The sequence below is a fragment of the Bidens hawaiensis genome, unplaced genomic scaffold, assembly GCF_021521415.1.
Source record: "Bidens hawaiensis isolate Kalapana, Puna unplaced genomic scaffold, B.hawaiensis_p1.1 tig00007615_1, whole genome shotgun sequence".
Taxonomy (NCBI): Eukaryota; Viridiplantae; Streptophyta; class Magnoliopsida; order Asterales; family Asteraceae; genus Bidens; species Bidens hawaiensis.
The window spans coordinates 483,574-507,014 of record NW_027491531.1 but is presented as its reverse complement, the minus strand read 5'-3'; positions in this window follow the sequence as shown (position 1 = coordinate 507,014).

Here is a 23,441-nt window from a genome sequence, read left to right as displayed (position 1 = left end):
GATTATGTTTCACCTCTCCCACTTGATATATTCCAAACTTTTTGGATCAAGAAGCACCATTTACAAACACAAGAACACAATCCCTTCCTCCCTTGTTCCTCTCTCGGCCGAAGAACAGCAGCAGGCCACCAAACAGCCGCCTCTTTGCAACCCGTTTTCTCTATAATGCTGCTCTGAACATCTTGAACCCTATATATCGTTGGAAAGCTAGAAGAAATCCTTAAACCGTGGTAGAAAGCCTTGAACGGATCTCTGCCCGGAAGACTCGGTAAGAAGCTTTGAACCTTCAAAGGTCACTACTGGAAACTGCATTTTCCAGCAGTACCCCCCTCTCTTCTTTTGTTCATATCTCACAAACCACTTGGTATTTTTGGGTGATTCTTGTTTAGGAATCCAAGGAAACTCGCAAGGATCACGAACCACCTTTTGAACATCCATTTCCGGCTTCATTTCAGCATTAGGTAAGCCGAAAACTCGAGTTGTAACAGTTTATGGTGGCTGGAAAAACACAGATTCTGTCCAGCCACGGTCTCATCATTTTACTTGACCCTAATCCACCTATTTCATGTTATTTGAACATATTGTAGACTCTTAACATCGTGGTTAACGTCAAGGAACTTGGATCTCGTCTTAAATCGCTCAAAAACCGACATTCCCAAGGTACTAATGCCATATAATGTTTAGTAGAAAAACATGGACTAAGCCTAAGATACATATACATAATGAGGTGATTAGACATAAACATAAACTTGAAGTGTGTTGAAATGACATATAATTAAGGATAAATCATGTTAAGTAAAAGATATAAAGGATTTAAAGGGTGTTTAAGGAAGGTTAAGGTTAATAGAACACCTAGTTAAGGTAAAAATGATCTTGAGTAGTAAAACCCACTTATAAATAAACAAGACGATATAAATGTAAAGATGGAATTTTGGTTATGTTAAACTTTAAAAAGGGTATAACTAACGTATTAAAAACCGTATCGGGTTTGTCATAAAAGTAAAAATAATAATAGTAATAATAATAGTAATAATAATAATAATGATAAAATATGAGTACTAGTAATAAAGATAAAAGTATAAATAAAAGTGCACATTAAACATAAGGTGCAATCCTTGCATCAAGTCTTGGAAATAAAAATAACGATGATTGTACGGGTAAAATACAAGGTACACGTATATTCCTATATGCGCAAATGAAAATATAAATACCCATGCATAATGTTATAAAAACAAAGGATGTGATAACTATATGTTACGAAGACGAAAATACTAATAATACTTATCGTATACATGAGGAAATGATATATACAATTAATACACATATATTCCTATATATGTGCCATACGTATAAATATAAAATACGGGTTTTTGTGATGGACATTGCGAGTAACTGGAAGGGTGGAGGTGCCGGTAGTCGGGACGTCCTGTCTAGGCTGGTAACTGAATATATCATAGATGGGCGTGTTACCTACCTGGGGACTAACGATGAGAGCTCCAAAACCTATTAGGCTAAAGCATGTCACGAACGTCATGATTACTGACGAATAATTTGTATCGAGCATTCCCTAATGCTCGGAGGATATATTTATAAAGAGGATATAACGGATATACATAACAAGTATAAGACGTTGTCTAACGTCCGTATCGCTAATGTATAAAAAGTATACATATATACCGTCACCTCATAAGTATGTATCGGACTAAGTATTAATAGTTATATATTATGTACTGAAGTGCATACGTATACGATATAATACAGGAAACTCGCCGAGTATAACGGAACATTATTCCTCATTTAAGGTGAGTCTCACAGCCCCTATTTTCACTATTTTCACTATGTTTTAAACTGTTTTCGGGGCGAGGGACACGTGTTTAAATATGTTTTATCATGGTGTTTATCTTGATTTACAATGTGCGTGTACATGAGATATTTGGCGCGCTCATGGTACATAAAGTCCCCGGTATATATTGTAACCATAAACTATAGGCAACTATAGCCGAGGAACTCTACGGGTAGTACTACTGGTCTGACCAACCCACTCGTAAGTGGTCGCGCCACTTTATAAGACGGGTGCTTAGTCTTCCGATTTATTTATTCCCTCGTGGACTCGTGGGATGTTATGTGGGGCTTTATGGTGTATATATATAGTCAAGGAATGGTAACGAACTCATGTATTCACGTTACACTGCAAGTCATGGATACTGCATTCATGACGTTATGAGAATCATATTATAAAGCATTTTATCGAGTCACAAAACTTGTGAACTCACTCAGTTTGTACTGATTAAATTATTTTACGTGTCTTTCAGGTATTTAGCTACGTGGAGAGGTCACGGTGTCTCACTACGGTTTTATGTTTAACTATGGAAATTTCATGAATGAGGATTTTATATTTTGGAGTTTTCACGGCTATTTCTCCCTTCGGCGGGACATAACTGTGAAATCTCAATATGTTATATGTAAATCTTTTTTTATGGATATTTTGTAAAACTTATATTGTGAATGAAATCCTCATGTATTTTATCATATAGTTGTTTGCTTAACCGCGCTCTCGAAAAACCTTTCATGAGTCGCACACCAGTTGTTTCCGCCTATGGACCGGGTGTGACATCATGCCCTAACTCCGCACACTGTTCGCAATATCCATTTGATCATCACTTGAAATTTCGATATCTAAATCAGACACTTCAACCATCATGCTACTACTCTTCAAATCTCCAATATCATCATGATCAGCTTCAATAATAACAACCATGTTGACTTGTTGTTTATCAGAGGATGATTCACCCAATAGTCTTTTTGACCAATCCACACCCACTTGAAGTACCATAGCCTTTGTTTCATTCTTCTTCTATTGTTCCAAGGATTTCTTAGTCACCTATTTTGACTCATTAGTATTATACTTCTTGGTTGAGTTTCTATCTTGAGTATTATTATTTGGTTAATACTCTCACCTTGGTTTATCACACTCCTTTGTAAAATGACCAAGCTCATCACTAATAGCATTTGACCTTGAGTTTTTCAAAACCAATTCTTTTTCTCATTGTCGGGATATCTAATATAATGCTAAATATACATGTTTTCCCATATATAGTTTATTTGATATTTTATTATTTTTCATTCGTTTTTCATTTAGATAGTGTATATTACTAACTGAATAATGTTTTATTGGTCTCGGGTATTAAACACAGTTGAAAAGAGAAAGAAACAAAGTTAAATAGGCTAACACTGAGAATCGGGATGAACGATAGGTGAAGTGAGCTGAACAGCACGAGGATCGAGACAACCAAGCCAGGGCGCACCATGAGGCCTAGCTAGCCATAACCTCCACGCGAAGACCTAGATGGGGTGGCTGGCTGTGTTTGTTGGAAGCCGCGAAACGCAAGCTGGCTTTATTTTCTCTCTGCGTGACGCGGAGAGCCTTAGATTCCAAAAAGATATGACCGCCTCAAGGGTTTTTAGCCTCTAATCACTATATAAACATCATTAACCTTAACCCCAAGGGAGACACAAATGAGCAGCCACCAAAGATGGATTTTAGTGCAAGGATTGCATATTCTAAAGGCTTTGGAGGCTAGGAATCATACGGTGAAGAAGCTTATTAAGGAAGATCGAAGATTCATGGGTTTTGTCATTCTAATAAATTTTTTCTTCATTATAAATGAATGTTCACCATGAATTATTTCTTTGTTTTATTTGATTTATTACTACTAGGCTAAACGCTCTAGACCGCCTATGTTTTATGATGAACTATTGTGGACGTTTGATCTGGGTTTGGATTTTTCTTTGTTTATGGATTTATGATCAAGTAAACAGTTTATTATTATTCATTCGATGCATATGTTTGCTTAAGATTGTTTGATAAGTTTTATTGTTCAAAAATTACTCTATAGTAGTGTAGACCTCCAGCCCCTAAATATACCTAAAAATATCTTAACCAATAATATATACATAATACACCATATGTTTATTACTGAATCATATTATGATATTTTATAAATAAACCCTTAATTAACCCCGAAGACATTATAACTGAAGAAAGTGATGTTGGGTTCGTAGGCCTTGTTGGCCCGGTTTATCATTTAAAGTCCAAAGGGAATACGGGTGCAGGGTGGCCAGACCAAAGCCCGGTCCGGTTTGGATTTCTTGTTCAACAATTTACAAACCCTAGTTCAATTTCTATTTAAACAACGTTATGTACTTGTAATCTCTTGTCAGTCAATAAAGAATACCTAGTTGCCACCCGTTGACGTAGGTCAGTTTAGACCGAACCACGTTAAATCATCGTGTTCGAAAGCTTTATTGATGACGTCACCACCAGGGATACCACCGCTAGTGCCTCCGACAACAATAACTGACTAGGGTAAAGAAACGACACTCAAGTCGTTATTGCCAGATCGATTGCTGCTTAAAGTTGATTTGTGGTAGTAGTCAAAGTCAACTAGGAAGGCCGGCGTGTTCGTTTGCAATCAACAGATATTGAAGCACACCAAGATTTTTTCCTTTTATTCTATTATGTATGGTGCTTTGACCAGGAAGGTTCTTTGACCAAAAGTTTTGAGTACAATACAATTTTTTTGTGTTGTTGGGTCGTGAACAGAGGACGAAGCCCAAGACCATTTATTTCTTTTTGGCTAGAATTTTCTTGGAAAATTTGTCAAGAATAAAAGGTGAAACAATAAAAAAGAGAAGTGAAAAGGTCGATATCCAATTTTGCAAAGTACGAGCCAAGAACAATAAATCAAGATTCTATTTTTGTTGAAGAATTGTTGTTAATCAGAAGATGCGTTAAATAAACGGAGAGCCAGTTTCCAACCGCGTTTGTCAGGTTTTATGGTTTTAGTTAAAGTTTCAGTTTTCTGATTAACAGTTCGTTATTCCGCTGCGTTTAAAACAGGTTGATTATTTAACATGGTTCAGTTGAACAGTCGTTAAGTTCAGGTCCGTGCTATTGTTGTGCATGTCTCTGTTTTTATCCAGGTTTTTCGTTTTAGTCATTGGCATGGCAGAAGACAGAAAGGGTTTGATAAATAAGTTTGATGGACAAAAGTTTGGTTGGTGGAAGATCAATATTGAAGCGTAACTTTGTCAGAAAGACTTGGATGTAGTGCTTGAGGATGAAAAACCAGAAAAGTTGTCGGAAGCAGACTGGAAGAAGTTAGACAAGAAAGCTAGGGCTTGTATAACACTGACAATGTCGGAAAATGTGGAGTTTAACATCATGAAAGAAACCAAAGCCCGCGGTATGATGGAGGCTCTATCCAACATGTATGAGAAGCCTTCGGCAGCGAATAAGGTCTATCTTATCAGAGAGCTAGTGACAACTCAAATGAAAAAGGGTGGTTCTATTGCAAGGCATATTAATAATCTTAATTCGATCTTGTCCCACTTAGTGTCGGTCGACATTAAGTTTGATGATGAAGTTCAAGGCCTATTGTTATTATTCTCTTTACCTGACAGTTGGTCGCAAACAGTGATTGTGGTTTGTAGTTCGTCTACAAAAATTACCTTTGATGGCATTCAGGATTGATTCTTGGAGAAGATTCAAGACGCAGATGTTTAGGTGAATCATCAGGCAATATGTTAATTACAGAAGGTAGAGGTAAGGGAAAACAACGAGCCAGTGGGAGCAGGAAGAGGAGTCAGTCTAGGGCTTGTAAAGATATTGAATGCTGAGGTTGCAAAGATAAGGGACACTTCAGGAATCAGTGTCCGAATGGTAAGAAAGAGGTGAACGTTACATAAGACAACACAGATGATGGGGTCGGTAGCGATGAGGCTTTGGTTTACAGTGTTGAGAGTAACGTTGATGCTTGGGTGATGGATTCTGGTGCATCGTTTTGTGCCACTCACTATAGTGAAACGATGAAGAATCTAAAGTTTGGGATTTTGGAAAGGTTTGACTAGCAAACGATGATATTCTAGAGTTTACGGGTATGTGAGATGTTGATTTGATCACTTCAGCCAGTACTTTTTGGACTTTGAACGACGTGAGGGTTATTCCATGTTTGAAGAAACGTTTGATTTAAGTTGGGAAATTGGATAACTAGGGGCACGATGTTGAGTTCGGGAATGGGCACTTGAAAATAGTCAAAGGGAATCTGGTGGTTGCTCATGGAAAGAAAATGGGTTCGTTGTACATGGTCGATATGTCATCGAAAGTAGTGGATCCAGTTTTGGTGAAAGACAAAGTCCGGTTCACAGAATCTCGTGGGCAGAAGAAGGTTCATTTTGCAAGTAACAAACCTAGAGCCAAGGTGAAGATTCAGGATGAATGAGCAAGGAAGGTTAAATCAGTCAGAGGACATTGTGACAGTGGGAGCACAGGTCGTGTTTCAGTTATAGTTCAGGTCAACAGTGGATTAAGAAAACCAATATTCCAGTTGTAAAAGTCTCTCCAGTGGATTACTTGCTGAACATGGAGAGTGTTTGTTCTCGAAGTATCTCAGGATCCGGTAGTTCGTTAAAGTGGGAGCCGGTAGGGGCAAAGAATGGGTCAGGGGCAGTTTTAGTCATGACTGACATGTTGGATCTCCGAGGAGCTTCAACGGGCCTTCAGGTTAGTTGATGAGAAGGTAGTGGCAACTAGAAGATGTTTAATGTTCGGATTACAGTGCAGACGAGAGTAATCAAGGCCTCCGAGTGGGAGATTGTTGGGTTCGTAGGCCTTGTTGGCCCGGTTTATCATTTGAAGTCCAAACCAGACCGAAGTCCAGTCTGGTTTGGATTTCGTGTTCAACAATTTACAACCCTAGTTCAATTTCTATTTAAACAACGCTATATACTTGTAATCTCTTGTCACTCAATAAAGAATACTTAGTTGTCACCCGTGGACGTGGGTCAGTTTAGACCGACCACGTTAAATCCTTGTGTTCATTTATTTCTTTCGTGTTTGTGTTCGGTTTGTGTGTGTGTTTAATCCTAACAAGCGAAGCTTTGGTAGTAAACAACATTCTTCAGCGTTACTATGTTGTGAAAGAGAGTCGGGGTGCTCAAAACTAGATTGTTAAAATAATCCATAATATGTCCCCAAACGTTCTAGTCCTTGTTGAGAAGGATTCAGGCCATTATAGGCCCTTTTCCTTGGGAGTCTGGGAGGTGTAAGGAAGCGTTGCATTATTACTCAGCGATATTTGATGCCCTTGATCATGCAATGCAGAAGAAATCAACAATTATGGGCCGGGTAAATATGCATTTAACAAGTTGGGGAGAGGGATATGCAATTCTCCCTTTGTATTAACCCATGCTAAAAAAATAATTAATTGCAAAATCCAAAATGTTCCTACAATTTAAAATGTTGATTTTGAACTAATTGTTATTTGCTACATGGTCCAGTCAGTCAGGCTTCCTGCTTCACAATCTTTAAAATGGCTAAAATTATATTCCTTAAAAATGTCCAGTGAATAAGCCATCCAATTATGAGATATGAGAACAATATGTTGTAAGACTTCTTAAAAGCAACAGCTCCCTGCTTCTGCTTCTGGTTCCTATTATTTTTACTGATTCTGCATTCTTATCTGGCACTTTTCACGGGCAATTCTTCAAAAGTAAACTGTTGTGAATTCAGCATAACATGCAGACAAGATGATGACATAATTCACAAACATATAAAAATGACAGGCTGACAGGAAAACATGCATATTTTTAATTGTACAATAATAACATCGTACGGTTTTCCAACATCAAATTCCCGGTTACAATGAAGATTTTTTTCACAATGATTTCAAACAACTCGATTTTCTGAACTTTAGAACCACCATAGTATCAAAACCTTTATATCCAACCACACATCTAAATCCGTTCGGTGCATCTACGCAAACAGTTTATTGGAAATATGGCAATTGCTGTTTCTAAATCCGTTCGGTGCATTAAGCAAATATATCTTCAGACAGGTAGTGAAAGGCCTGGTCTTTTATTCATGTTTTTATAAGTTCTTGAGTTTCGGGTCAGGACTCTGCCCGATTGGGATTCAATATTTTTCTCGCCCCTAGATATATACGATACTTTGAAAGATTTTAAGGGAATATACAAAATCCTTCCTGAATTAAATATTACAAAATTATTGATAGGGGATATGTGTTTCTTCTTGTTATATTTTTCCCTAATATGGCACAACGTTCTTTTTGAAATTCAAGCGTTTCAGAGTCCGTTTGTCTTGAATCCTTAAAAAGGATTTCCATTTCATTCATTGCAGTCTGATGCATCTGCAACGCAAGCTTTTTCTCTCTTAACGCAAGCATTTACGCCATTTTTACATTAAAACTCTCTACAATATCCATTTTTTATGAACATGATTCACAATCAGAGTTGTAGTAACCACTTCCACACCTTTAACTTGTTTTGATATTTAGCCTTAGCCTTCTTCGTGCCCAGGGACAAGGCAATTCCTCAACCTCATCTACATCGGCAGGAAATTCCTTAACCTCACAATCTTCAACAGATGGAGGAATATAAATATTATCTACATTGGTGTTGGCGTTAATATCAGAAGAAGTGGTGTTCTCAACTACAGTGGTTTGGATCCCCTTCGATTCTTACATGTCAGTTTGCTTTTTCCAATTGGGATCAACTTTGACTAAGTTCCACACATGTTCATGTATGAAATTTGTTTTATGTTGTTCATGATATAGTTTATGAGCGTGTGTTTTCAACTGGTCCTCAGACCTACCGCTTTTCTTCTGTGCTCTCAGTTGTGTCATGAAATTGTTGAACGAGTTCACATTCTTTTTTATCATGTGTCAGTGAGACCTCAAGTTGTGAGCCATTCTCAATGCTCCAGAACTTTCTTCCTCATTGTAATAATCTAGAACCCTCTTCTAGAAATTTGAGCTCTTGTTATTGTTCTCGACTATACAGTCATTTGATACATGTGAATGCCCCTTAGTGAGAAGTTCATTGTCCACAATGGTCCACTGTTGTCTTTTACCAGTGGAACGAGCTTCCACTTTTTTGTTTTTTTTCTAAAAGTTGTGTTTAGTGGAGACGGGGATTCAACCATACTGTCATCATGTGGTGTCTCTAGATTAATAGATAATTTGAGTGCGAGTCTGATTGGATCTGTGAGAAATAGTTCCTCATTTGCAATATCCTGCAACAATCAAAAGGTTCATTTGCTTCATCAATGTCATCTTAGTTATGATTGGTTTGATCAGTTATTGTAATTCTCATCAAATGATCATATAACATTGTTTGATGCAGATTTGATTATATCATGTCATGATACAAATTTGTGAATTTTTCAATATGCATATAGTGAAACCAAAACTAACTGAAACCTGAGCAGCTTTATAAACTCAGCCAAATATTTGTAATAGTCCGCCTTCATCTTGAATTAAAAGACCTTTGAATCAGGGGAGGATGCGGAACCAACGAGTTTGGAATCGACAAGGCGAATAATGTCGTAGCAAATGGAGGATAACTCGGACTCGATCTTAGCTCTGTAGTGACGGACAATAGAGGCGTGTCCGTGGTTACCTTGGGTGTCCTCAATGGAAGATATGTTCCGCCACGAGGCTCTCCGTTCCCCGAAGACGTTCTTGTAGGCGACCGGGATGAGGTTTCGCTCTCCCACTGTTAGTTGTTCATATGTTGTTGCAGCTGTTGTTTTCATGAATTGGACCATTTCGTCGCATCGTTCGGCTTGTTCGGCCAGTTTTTGCATATACATGTTGTGCTCGCATGAGGTTACTATTGCCATGCATGGGTTTCAGATTCGGACAGAGGAACCCTAATTTTTTTTTGAAAAGTCGAAAGATGATAAGAGTAACTAACACTAGCACTTGGTATGTGTTGGCACTTTAGTACAATGGTTGACTTTAGTCTTTGACTTATTTATGTTTTTTAGATAATACCAATGTTCTAAAAACCAGTACGTTGTACGTACCAGCTGTTTGAACCGGTTATACTGAATTTCGGCGGAATTTTTGAGAAGTTTGCTAGAACATTGTATCACCAATTTTTTTAAATGTCGATTTTAAACCCAAGAGATTTTTTATATTTTTTGCGCCCCATATTTCTTATAGATGACTTCTAGTGGATAAAACTAAAATGAGTAAACACAGTACAGAACTCATTAATTAACCAGTTTTGTATCATGTAAACTCAATGTTGGTTTCTTTACAAATTTTGTAATTGATTAATTTGGTTTACAAAGTACAAACTTCCTATTTGACTTAATGGTTGCTCATGTGTAATGTTTGGTTCATGTAAAATGTTTAATAATGTGCTTTTAGGTTGCTTTGTTACGTTGAAGTTGTATTTATATGGAATTACAGGATAAATTGTGCAACCCAGTCGAACCTCCCGACTCAACCGGCTGTACCATTTTTAACCAAATCCAATATGAGTTAAAACCCAGTTTTTAGAACATTGGGTAAAACTAGTTTTTTTATTTATCTGATTTTGACCGAAGACAATAACTTACAAAATCGTAACTAAAGGATTCTAGTCTCACTTGAAACATAGAATTAAATAGTAGCATGTTAAAGATAATCGATGTTCAAAATAAAGTTACAAAAGTGTACTAAGACGTTTGATTCACATAATAATTTGAAAGGAATTGGAATTAATTTCATTTAAAATTATAAACATGTTTGATCGGTAAACTTATTACAAGGAATTATATTACTAAAAGTCAAAAAATGACAAAATTACCCATAATTAACCTTTTTATTTATTTGTTTATTTTACAGTGGAACAACTAACATCAAAATGATCAAGTTGATGCTACTTAGGTTCCTATCCTTCCTGACACAAATTTACTTAATCATTATTTTTTTTGTTGGTGAAGAAACACGGACCTAATCTCCAAAGGGCTTAGATCCGATAAGTCTACAGGGTTCGGGTCAAACACTATATGACTAACTACTCGAGTCCGATCTCCCAAAGTCCAATGACATAAACCTACAAAACAACCACCGTGAGCTCGTCATGGGAAGGATAAGAGGGGGGTCTTCCCGTAACCACCCTCCGGCGTGAGAGTAAGTACAATTCCGTTAGAGAGAAAGTACTTAAGTATATAGAGTAGATAGTAGGGAGTGAATGAATACCTCATGGAGATGGTGGAAGGTATTTATAGCCGAAAGATGTGGGAATATGATTGTCCAGCTGTCCCTTTCCAGAAAATGCTCTCGTAAGCACTAGACACGTGTCCTCATATGATAGGGCGAACTACATGGCCCATGTGCATGGTTGTAACAACACGGATTCGTGTCCGTATGTGATAGGGCGAGCTAAACTTGGCTATATGCATGGTTGTAACAACCTGGCCAACTGTCCCTCATATATTGGTTTTTGGGTCACGTGCTCTCCATGAAAGGATCTTGGTTAATCTTCTCAAAGGGAGTTAGTTAATTATAGCTGTCCTCTGACGTTGCCTTCTGTCCATCCTCGCAGGTGGGAATAGTACCCTGCTTCTTAGGGTGTCTGGATCCTCCCGCACACAGTCTCTAGGATCTATTATTGTTCTTCCTTTATCTTGAGTCATGCAGGTGATTTTATATGTTCTGGGGGTGACATCTGAGGGAGTTCCCTGTTACCTGCGGGTGGTATTTGGGTCTTTTCGGTACCCTACCTCTATAAGTCCCCCAGTCCATTGTTTCTTCCGCGTGAAGCTTTATGCGGGTGAAATTTTAGACATATATTTCTTTGGGGGTGTTTGAATTTTCAAGTTATCGTGGAGATATTTTTTTGTTGGTGTGGATAACGATGGAAAAAGTACAATGGGACGTTTTGCAGATCTCAAGCAGGTGACGTGACATCAATGCCGGCTGTCACTGTACCCGACTGTCCACCTTTTCGCTTTTTTGGTTTTCCCGCGTGGCGTGGCATATTCTCGTTGGACCACCTATTTCTCTCTCCACTGTTCACCTCCCATCGCATTTATTGCGATTAGCATAAATAGGAGCAGTTATCCCTCTTTCGAAGCTTTATCACATTTGGTTTCTTATTTCCTTCTAAATTTTCTCGCTGATTTTCGATTGCACTTTGCAAATTTCTCACAATTTCTCGTTGTTTCACGTTTATCTCCAACATAATGGCCGACGATAAGAAGGCAACATCCTCTACTAACAAAAAAACATCGCTATAAGTTGGAAGCGTCCGGGGTATGAGAAACTTATTACGACATACGGGATTCCACGGAATGGGAACCGGAGTTCCCGGCTGCCAGTTCTACTGCCGACAAGCCCCCGGCCTGCAAGATAGCGGTGTAAGCCGACTTTTTCTCCCACGGGAATCTTTAGTTTCCGATAACCAAGTTCCTGGGGAACATCTTGACCGGCTATTGGAAACACCTATCGCAGGTGCATCCATTGGCCTTATGCAAGTTCGCCACTAAGAATTCGTATGCCTGGCAAACGACATTGTGCCCAAGATTGACAAATTTTCCGTGTTTTACAAGATGCACGGACGTTGAAGGTGGTACAACTGCGCCTCGGTGGCCAAGAGGGTCATTGGCACCGAGCCACCCCGTAGCATGTATGAATGGAGGACCAAATTCTTTTGGTTGCGGGAGAATGTCATCCCAATCACCATGGTCTGGCGCCCACACAATGAAAAGCCTCCGGATATGTCGGTTGCTTCTTTTGAAGGTCAGGAATGGTTCCGCGCACTAATGAAGAGGCCTACGCCTATGCGGGCCATTTCTGAGGAAGCCCTAGTGTGGGCAGGTATGAGCCGCATGTGGCCATATCCAGAACTGGAGCCGTTCTTTCAGAACATGGATGAAAGTAAGTGTTTACCCTTTTCCTCATAATTTGATTTTGTTTTTTTGTTTTTACTTATGATTCTCATGTTCTTCTTTTAGGTGAGGGGTCATTGATTGACGCCCTAATAAATAACGATGGTTGTCCCCAGAAGCGGATTCGCGATGCGGCTGCTTTGCCGATTCTAGACAAGATTGGAGATCACTTCCTCTTCCCTTCCGCGGTACGTGCTGAGCAAGTAGTTTCTGAGGCTATTTTCCAAATATGTGCTTATCATCTGAACCTCATCCCCTAAATTTATTAACCTCTGACAGGAGGATTTCAATTTTATCCTCGAGTGACAAATCACATCTTGCGAGGAGTATGATTCTGATGATGCGTCTGAAACTTCATTTGTTATGTGTGCATTAGCATAGCTGGAACAGAAGAGGAAGCAACGATCTTAAAGGCAAGTGAAGCGGGCTCCAACCACGTACATGCCAAAGAGGGACCGGCGAAAAAGAAGCACCGGGCATATGGCCCAAAGAAGCAGAGGGTACGCCTGGGGGACCGGTGAGGGAGTTAATGATGGCTTCCGCACGTAAGTTATTCACTTGTTAACAAATTTTTTTTGCTGTATCGTGCCTTAGTTAACTTGCTTTTCTTTTATCTTTGCAGAAACCGTTGATGCGCCTCAACAGGATGTGTCAACGGAGAAACCACCATTTCCTCCACCAACTTTCGTCATATCCAATGATGCGTCTGGTTCCAAAGGGAAGGAACCGGTTAAGGACGCTGGCGATCCGGTGACGCATGCGCCACATCAGTCTCCACCGTCGCCTCCGCAGTCTCCTCCCCATATTTAATTTCCTTCTCCACCGCGTCATACGGGTGGTGGCGAGGCTTCCCACTCCCATTTTTCAGACGTTAATTATTACGGAGTGTGGAATCCATGGGAGGATGACCATCTATACATTCCACGATGGACCCTTGTGCAAGGGTCCCGTTTCACAGATCCGGACATATGTGTTGCATTCGTCATCCACAGTGTTCCTCCGGCGGAACGGGCCTTTCAGCGTGGTAGCTCCCGCCAGGATCTCGGTATGGACTTCAACACTCAGGAAATTTTACGAGAACGGCAGTCAATGGGAGAGAAGTGGGGGGAGATGTCCCGGGCCACTGAAGAGGCAAAGAAGGCCGTGGAGGACCAACGTCTAAGGGCTAACACTGCCGAGTGGAAGCTGAAAGACGCTGGAATTGCCCTTCAGGCAGAAAAGGATAGGCAAGCTGCTGTCGCCCGCCAATGGGAGGAGGCGTGCAAGAAGCAGAACGTCGTCCTCAAATTTGCTCAGGACGAACCCTAGAGGAAGGAGGCGGATCTGGCTAAGTCCATCGAAGCTAATGCTGCCTTGGAGTCTCAAGTTACCAACCAAGGTAACTTGATCCAATATTTTGAGAAGGAAACCAAGCTGAGGAAAGGGCAGGCAGAGGTGATAGAGAAGAGGGGTGTAGATGTGCAAGCCATGTATGATGCCCTCCTGAAAGCTCATGAGAAATCAGAAGCTCGTGTGGCCAAGCTGTATGAAGACAACTTACAATTTGCCGACGGGTATCGTGAGTTGCAGGAGAAGGCTAAGTGGATTGCGGAAGAACGGCTGTGGATGCTGGACGAAGGTCTTGGTTTGGTAAGTTTTTTGTCCCTCTATTTATTCCTTTCCTTTTATGTTGGCTATCTTGATGATCTTTACTTGTCTTTTTGTTGATAGGTTATCAAGCATATCAAAGAGGGGCCGGAGTTGACGGATAGTATCGCTGTCCTACTCAACACCTCCACACAAGCTGGCCGCTAGGTTGGTTTTGAGGAGGGTTTGGAGTATTCGAGGAAGGTCCAAACTGTAGAGGAGCACCCACTGTGGATTGAACGTCGCGAGGGAGTACAACCATCGCATGAAGGAATATTACGAGCTGTCATTTCCTATCCAAGCGATGCTCCATGAATTTGCTGCAACGGGGGATGGCTTTCACCGCTTAAAAGAATATATGCAAGATTCCTCTGAGGACACGCCATCCACTCCATCATCATCTCCAAAGCCAGACACTCCATCCTCCAAGACCCAAGGTCCTGAAGCCGCAGTTGCTCAAGCTCCGTATGATAGTTGATATATATATATATATATATATATATATATATATATATATATATATTGTAACTTGGAAGTAGATATATCTTTGTAATCCTCTTTTGACATTAATATTAGAAGTTTCATCTCTCTACACTTTGTTTATACGTATAATATAAGTGTTATACTTTAGGATCTTCTTAGTTGTCAGTAAAGGATTATCTGGAATTCATTTTAAGGACACGCGGGTACTTTCTGGCACACAGGCCAGGAGTTTTATTTTAAGCATTCGTGGATCCTCTCTGGCACGCGGGAAAGGAATTTTATTTGAAGGACACGGGTCCCTTCTGGCACGCAGCCATGAATTTTCTTTTAAGGACGCGCGGGTCCCTTCTGGCACGCAGGCCAGGAACTTTCTTTAAGAACATGCGGGTCCCTTCTGGCATGCAGGCCAGGAACTTTATTTTAAGGACTCGTATCACAGGCCTAATTTTATTACAAGTGGTAAATAACATGTCATTTTACTAACTATCATGTCACGCAGGCCAATAAAGAAAATATACGTAATGAAAGTCTTTCTCATATGTAACATCTTTTTAACTGAGCAATGTTCCACGTTCTAGGAATTTATGTTACGTCTAATTTTTCAAACTTGTAAGCACCCTTTGATAACACTTCTTTCACTCTGTAGGGACCTTCCCTAGTTGGGGCTAGTTTGCGCAGAGGCTCTTGACCGAACGCTTCGTTGTTGCGGTAGACAAAGTCTCCCACATCAAAGTTACATTTTTGAACCCTTGAATCGTAATATTTTTTAACTGTTGTTTATAATTATGCTCGCGGATCAAGGCCAAGTCTCTTCGTTCTTCAAGGAGATCTAAATTCATCCGCAACTCTTTTTCATTATCGTTGTTCGTCAACATTCTTGCGGATGGAACTCCTATTTCAGCTGGGATCATGGCCTCGGTACCATACGTCAAACTAAAAGGTGTCTCAGAATTGCTTGATTTTTTCTGGGTGAGGAAAGCCCAAATTACATGGGGCAATTCATCCACCCATTCAGTTTGTTGAGTTCCCAACCGTGCTTTGATTCCATCTTTAATGGACCTATTAGCTCTTTCGACCTGACCATTGGCCTGCGGGTAGGATACATAAGTAAATACTTGGGTGACCTGAAGTTCTTTCAGCCACTCTTGTAGCCCACTATCCGTGAACTGGGTTCCATTATTGCTGATTAATTCTTGCGTGTAAGGTCCAAGACGGATCTTTCAATATGATATCAACTGATCTTGATATTGGTGCGGAAATCCAGTATAAGATGATTCAAGAAAAAGTAGAATAACACGTAAGAACACAGTGATAAGCTTCAAAACACACGTTATATTAAACGTCGGGTGCTTAAGCACAATACAAATACTCGTTCACAATGACAAGATGAATGGCCAAAACACACAAAACTCAACAACCCCAAAACCCTATACAAGTGATCTATATATAGAGTAACCAACTAGCTAGCCCAACAAGAACCCAAAACCCACCGAGATCCATAAGGATCTCGGTTTACATATGTATCCCAATATCAATCCTAACTAAGTACAAACCATTAAGTCTAGGCCCAACAATCTCCCCCATTGGTATGTAGCTTTGTTATTAATCATGCTCCATGTAATCAATGTAAGCATCCTTCAAAGCACCTGCCCAAAACCTAGTCCTAATAATGGAGGCCGCCATGCGTGTATATTCTTTTGCAGCCGCTTCAAAAATCGGGTCAGCTATTATCAGAAATGTACTGAGGGTCTTGATATCTTTCTCCCCAAACTTTAGCAAATCTCTTGGATCAATGAATCTGAACTGCCCATTGCCCTTCTGTAAATGTATAACAACGGTGGGAGTCACACTATCATACATCCAGAACCTCATGTTATCCAGAGTACCATCTGGAATAGCTTTAGGCACAAGAATATGAGTAGCCTTATTTGTGGCAGGCCACATAACGTTGACCATGGTCTTTCCTTGCCTTGGATCCTTGACCCCCTTTGCTTTCTTCAAAAAGGATTCTAGAGTTGTCATGTTCGGAAAGCCTTTATCAACTTGGTTCCTTAGGAAGTTCCAGAAATCAATACCTCGTTTATCATTAGTTGGGTTGTGGAATGGAGCATTTATCAGGTCAATGTGATCCACCTTTGTCCAAGATCCAAAATCTTTCATATTCTTATAGTACTCGGTAGCCCCGGATTTCCGTTTAACCCACCACATGTTCTTTTCAGCATCAAAACCCCATGACACGACTCTAGAGCGATCACCATATTTATCTGAAAATCCCTTTGGAAAGGTGAAAACGAACCTGTCTGGATGATCAGATGATTCAACGTTTTGATTGGAGTTCTTCATCACGAGAAGCGTATTCTTAATGTGATCCAATTTCTCTTTTGTCATTGGTGGAGCAGACATATATTGTTCCAGCGTCTCAGATTCATCTATGTTGACAGTTGGACGACCGCTGGAACTGCCACCTTGATTCGTGTCGGGTATCTTTGAAGTTACATCATCACTACTCTTGAATTCATCTCCAAACTTCTGAACAAGCTTTTGTTGGAGGTCTAGATATATAGCAGTTAATTCTCCCATACTAGACTAAAGCTCTTTAATCTTGGAATCTTTATCAGTATTACTCACTTCAAGTTTTTGAATACGGATGTCTTTGACAACTTAGTCGTGTTCGAGTTCAATAACTCGTCGTTGCAGAGCTTGTACATCAACAAGAGCATATTCAATAACAACCCCCTTTCCTTTGTTTTGCAAATAAGTTTCTTGCATGGCGATAATCTAAGCAAGCTTCTCGGAGGCACTAGAACTTGACTGACCCTGATTGGTTGGGTCAGATAATCTAGAGGGAGCATCAGTATATGGAATATAGGCCTCATCAGTACATGGAATGTCTGCCTCAAAATCAATCTCACGAGCAATGTCATCAAAAATTTGATCTTGAGTTTGAGGCTCAGCTGTGGATGGACTGGGATCAACATGAGTCTCAGGAGCAGTCGACTCAAGCTGAAGAGATTCTTGCTGTGGGCTTGTTGTTGTTGACAGTGTTGTTGTTTCATCTTCATCGACCAGCACGCCAGGTCTCGGATCTTTCTTCCTTCGTTTACGTGGAATGAGATCGGCGGCTGGTTCTTGAGGGATATCTTCATCACCTTCATTCATAGAGGCTGCTTGAGGAGGCTTCAAGGCAGACGACTGTAGTAGTTCTTTAAAAATATCAAAGTATTTTAGTTGCTCAGTAGTCAGAGCACTATCCTTTTCACGGTGTTCTGTCTCTTCATCTTCATCATCAGAAATAATCTCAAAAGCAAAAGCCCGCTTCTGAGCTGGTGTTACGTGCTCTTCAGCAACTTGAGCGACGACAGATACAGTTTTTGTTTCGGCAAATCGGCCAAATTTAACCAGAGCATGAAGTCCCTGATAAACAATCTTTGACCCTTTTCGGGATTGCTTCATTAACCCAAAGGTGTTGGGTCCCATTCACTTCATATCAAATGTTTTAATAGATTTGGCAATGTCAGTGTAATGTGAGTCAAAAATCATTTGTAAAAATCGAGGATACATGAGAAACATCTTTTTCTTCTTTCCTTTCAAATTGCTCATCATCTCATCGAAAACGAACTTGGAATAGTTGTGATTCCAATCCATGATCAGAGCAACTATGGCCGACATCTGAGTATGGCTTATTTCATCGGAACCTCCCTTTCTTCCCGACACACATGAGAAGAACATGTGTATCAAACATCTCTAATACGGGTGAAACAGCTTCTTGATTGTCGGAGGATAGGTTCCCTCGTAACCCATTCTTGTAAGCACCTCGGAAACAGCAATAGTCGTGTATTTCGTTGGGTAATCAGGTTGATCCCCAAATGAAAGAACTTCCCATGTAATGGCCTCTGTAATGACGACCGGCTTCTTTTGTATTTTGGAGCCTATAGACATAACTCCACCTGGTCCTCGCTGGTTGATCAAAGCATTGTTCCAAAAGTCTGTGATCATTTTCTTGCAAATGACAGGATTTTCTCGTAAGGCGTGAGAAATTCTGCAAGTATTGAGGCCAACTATCATGGACTTGAACTCCTCGTGTGTTGGAGGGGGATCAAACAAATGTCCAGCTATATTGTGAGTGTCAACGAACTTTAAAGGAGCTTGATTAGCCATTACTGCAACATTCGAGTCAAGTTAGTATGTATTCAACAAGTTTCATGACACAATTTTAATTATTTCAAACTTTAAGGACTAAGTGTGACAGAAACCATATTAAAAGGACCATAAATGAAAAACAATAAGACTATTATAATAGATTTCAGTCCAGGAATGAGTTTTCTGTCCAAAGAGGAGATTTGGGTCAATCAGTGTAGTTTTCGGTCAAAGTAGTTTGTTCTCTGTCAAGATCAACCGAGAACATGAGTTCTCGTTCAAAGCCAGGAGATCTCGGTCAACGAAAGTCAACCGAGAACCCTTTAATTAGTCATGGATTTTCGGTCTGACAGGATGGAGACAGAGAACCCCTTGAGTTCTCCTTTGAGATTTGTGTAATCCTTTCCAAAACTATTGAGATCCCATGGAACCTGCAACACGTTTGTGAACCCCTAACGCTAACATGTTCCAATCGTTGTATTGAATGGAGATATAACAGTCCACAGTCCATCTATCCATCCAATCAACCATCAATCCATTTATCCATCTATCCCGAATTCCATCTATCCATTCATCCATCAATCCATACGAACACGGTTCAACAAGTCGCACACATACAATTAATTTTAGATCTTGAGTGCATTACCTGTGAGTTAACCAAAAACAAACACCAATAGAAGCTTAGTGTGAATTAAAGTAGGAATAGGGTTTTCGGCCAGAAGGTTTTAGAGAGAACCAATTTTTTTTAAAGTGGAAAAGATGAACAATAATTAAGGTTTGGAGTCTATTTATACTCCAAACGACGTGGGCCGAGAACCCAAGACTCTTTAGCAGACGAGCCCAAAAGGAAAACAAATAGCCCATGACACATTTTAGATGAGACCAATACATGAGGTCAAGGTTCAAAAGCAGTTATAAGGTCCAACAACAATTTATCCATATTAAAGATAGCCTAGTTTGAACACACGTTTCGAGGGGAGTAGTTTCGAGATAAAACAAACAGAACAAAAATATAAAAATAAATAAAAATACAAAATAATAAAAAATAACACGAAATACCAATCCTTTTGAATTTTGCAAATTTGGGATCAAATTTCAGTTCTTATGGGAACGCCGCCTTTTGTGAAAAGATCCGAACATGAAATCATATTGTTTAAGATGTTGTCACAATGATTCATGTTCAACGTTATTATGACATAAAGAAACATGTTGACAGCAGGTATAACAAAATTAGCATGATTTTCATTGTATCAGTGATATGAGTTAGGTTCAGTTCGGCATAAAGCTTAGATGGACATCACTTATGTACATGTGATGCCTCCTATATCTTCTCAAGGCGTATTTAGCTTTCCCCAGATCACCCCAATTGGACTTCAACCCCCTAGTGTTTATCAAAAAAATTTAAGGAAGGCGGTAAAACTTTGGACCTTAAGCCTATTAAAGGATAACACCAAAGATTATATATGTACTTAATTTTATTTTTTTTTAATAACATAATAATAACAATAACAAGCCCCTGTAAGTCCCGTATCTGGATCACTACAGTAAGATAGCACAATATTTTGGTGATCAAGACATTAACGGGCTCGTGTATGACTGGGTAATTGCTTTTCTGCCTATCATTCGGAGAGATGTATATGGAGACATGCACATATCTTCAAAATGACTCTCCACAGTAAGTTCGGCATATTTAGTTTATATCACTTCTACTTTTACACATCATGGAAAGCTACCATACAAATCAATGACTGTTCTAGAGCCTTTTAAGCTAATAAATTCACCTGTTAGGCATACAAAAACAATTTATCTATCATTTTCCAAAGGTTAGATCAATTTTCATATAAAAGCTGTTAACTGAATATTCATATCATTTCCCAAGGAGTTACAGAAGACACACATGTTGGGAATTCATATCATTTCCCAAGGAGTTACCGACATAATTTTAAGTGAAAGAATTCAGAACACAAAAACATATCACAATCGCCCCGGATGCATTCAGTCTTTAGATAAATGGCTATACTGTGAATCTACGAGTAGATCACCGGACCAAACATATACAAGTATATGTTCTTCAAACTTGAGCAACCGACATAATTTTAAGCGAGAGTGAATCTTGAAAAACGTAATTTTTTTTTTGTTTTTTTATATAAAAATTAATAAACACACACGCACTCTTTTTGAATTTTTTGATTTTCTCCCCCTAAATTTGTGCAAGTTTATAAAATATGTACAAATTTATTCTCAAAAAGACTCAACCCTCGAAACGAAGAATTTTAAGAAAACTCACGAACACATTAAATTTGGCTATCTGACTGGTTTTGTAAATAAGTTCGCCACGTTATTATCAGTGTGAACTTGTTCAAGGTGAATCAATTTTCGGTCGTAACAGTCGCGAATATGATGAATTTTAATATCGATGTGCCTGGTTTTGGAGTGTTGAACCAGATTATTAACAATTGCAATGGCAGCATCATTATCACAAAATATAGGAGTATCAAGAAATTCCAAACCGTAATCCAGTAGTTGCTTTTGCATCCAAACAACCTGTGAGCAGCAAGTTGATGCAGCAACCTATTCAGTCCCGGCAGTTGACATGGATACCGTTTGTTGTTTCTTGCATTGCCAAGAGATGAGATGATTGCCCAAAAACTGGCAGCCGGCGGACGTGGATTTTCTGTCAATGTCATATCCACCATAATTGTTATTAGCAAATGCATATAAATCAAAATCTGAGTTTTTGGGATACCAAAGACCTAACTTCGATTGTCCCTTCAAATCTCTAAAAATAAGTTTAACAGCAATTAAATGAGAGAGTTTAGGATTAGCTTGGAAACGAGCACATTGGCAGACTGGAAACATGATGTCGGGACGACTGGCGGTGAGATACATCAAAGACCAGATCATCGATCTAAAGTACGTTTGATCTACGGGACTCCCTTCCGGATCAGATGATAGTAGAAGCCTTTCCGCCATAGGAGTGTTAGCACTCTTGAAATCTTGAAATTCTAACTTTGCAAGCATATCCTCAACATACTTCCCTTGATGTAGTAAATATCCCGTCGAGCTCTGACGAACCTGCAACCCCAAAAATGTTGTCATCTCTCCCAACGAACTCATCTCAAATTTTTTCTTCATTACTCCTTCAAATTCGGCACACAACTCAGCAAAGATAATGTCATCCACATAGATCTGGACTAGAATCAAATCTTTTCCGACAGTTTTGAGGAACAAGGTTTGATCAATGGTCCCTCGCTAGTAACCATGATCTAGAAGATGTGCTGTCACTGTAGCATACCACGCCCGAGGAGCCTGATGAAGCCCATACAATGCCTTGTCTAACTTGTAGACGTGATTTGGTTTCTTGGAATCAAAAAAACCCGGTGGCTGATTCACGTAGATCTTTTCTTTGACTTCGCCGTACAGAAACGCGCTCTTAACATCCATCTGATATATTGTGAACCCCATGAATGAAGCATAGGCCAGAAAAATTCTGATGGCCTCAAGTCTAGCCACTGGAGCATAGACTTCAGTGTAATCTAACCCTTCAACTTGACGAAAACCACGAACTACCAACCGTGCCTTGTTTCAAACAATAACCCTGGTGTCATCTTGCTTGTTTCGGAAGACCCATCTCATATCAATTGCTTTCTTTCCTTCTGGTAACTCAACCAATCTCCAAACTTTCAACTTATCAAACTGATTCAATTCTTCATGCATAGCATCTACCCAACTCGGTTCCTGAAGGGCCATTTCTACCGTCTTTGGCTCAATTTGAGAGATGAAACAAAAAAACAAACAGCTGTTTATGTGTCCTGTCTGACTTCTGGTGGACACACCCGTTTCAAGTGGACCTATGACATTCTCAATTGGACGATTTTTCTGAATGCTCGATGTAACCAATTGATCGGAAACATCACCGGTAGAGTGCAAGTTTGACATATTTACATCAACATCGGTAAGAGGTTTCTTCCATCCAAAGGTCGTTGTACTATGTGTGTACGAGGTGCTGGCGACATATTCATTTGGAATGGCATCGGGAAATAGTGTGCTCCCGATAATTTGACGAATAGGACTCTCCCCCTCAACTATTGAAGTACTTTCTGATGGAGTTGGTGAAGACGTTGTTGTTGTGACCGTTTCTGGTTGATTGACACGCATGGACAGGGTGACATCGATTGATTCTGTCAGATCATCATCCAGAACTGGAGATATATGAGACACGGCATGTTGATCTTCTTTCTCAGTGTCTACGATAGCATCACCTGAGACGTTTGAGTTTGTGACTGGAAGCACATTAAACGGTTTGAATAGTTCATTGTAATCGAACAACTAGTCAGGATCGACATGGGCATCAGTTTCATTTTCTTCCAACCAACGAACATTGTATGACTCCAGAATCTGCTTGGTCGATTTATTGTATACTCTGTAGGCAGTACGACCAGCATAACCAACG